The sequence below is a fragment of the Antechinus flavipes genome, chromosome 6 (assembly GCF_016432865.1).
Source record: "Antechinus flavipes isolate AdamAnt ecotype Samford, QLD, Australia chromosome 6, AdamAnt_v2, whole genome shotgun sequence".
In the NCBI taxonomy this organism is placed as follows: Eukaryota; Metazoa; Chordata; class Mammalia; order Dasyuromorphia; family Dasyuridae; genus Antechinus; species Antechinus flavipes.
In genome coordinates this window covers 196764216-196764420 of record NC_067403.1, presented here as the reverse complement: position 1 = coordinate 196764420, position 205 = coordinate 196764216, and positions in this window count along the sequence as shown.

Sequence of the window (205 nt, the reverse complement as noted above, 5' to 3'; positions counted from 1 at the left end):
GGCGAGACTTACATGAACTGATGCTAAGTGAAATGAGCAGAACCAGGAGATCATTATATACCTCAACAACGATACTGTTTGAGGATGTATTCTGATGGAAGTGGATCTCTTCGATAAAGAGAGTTAATTCAGATCAAAGATAGACAGAAGCAGCCACACCCAGAGAAAGAACACTGGGAAATGAATATAAACTGCTTGCATTTTT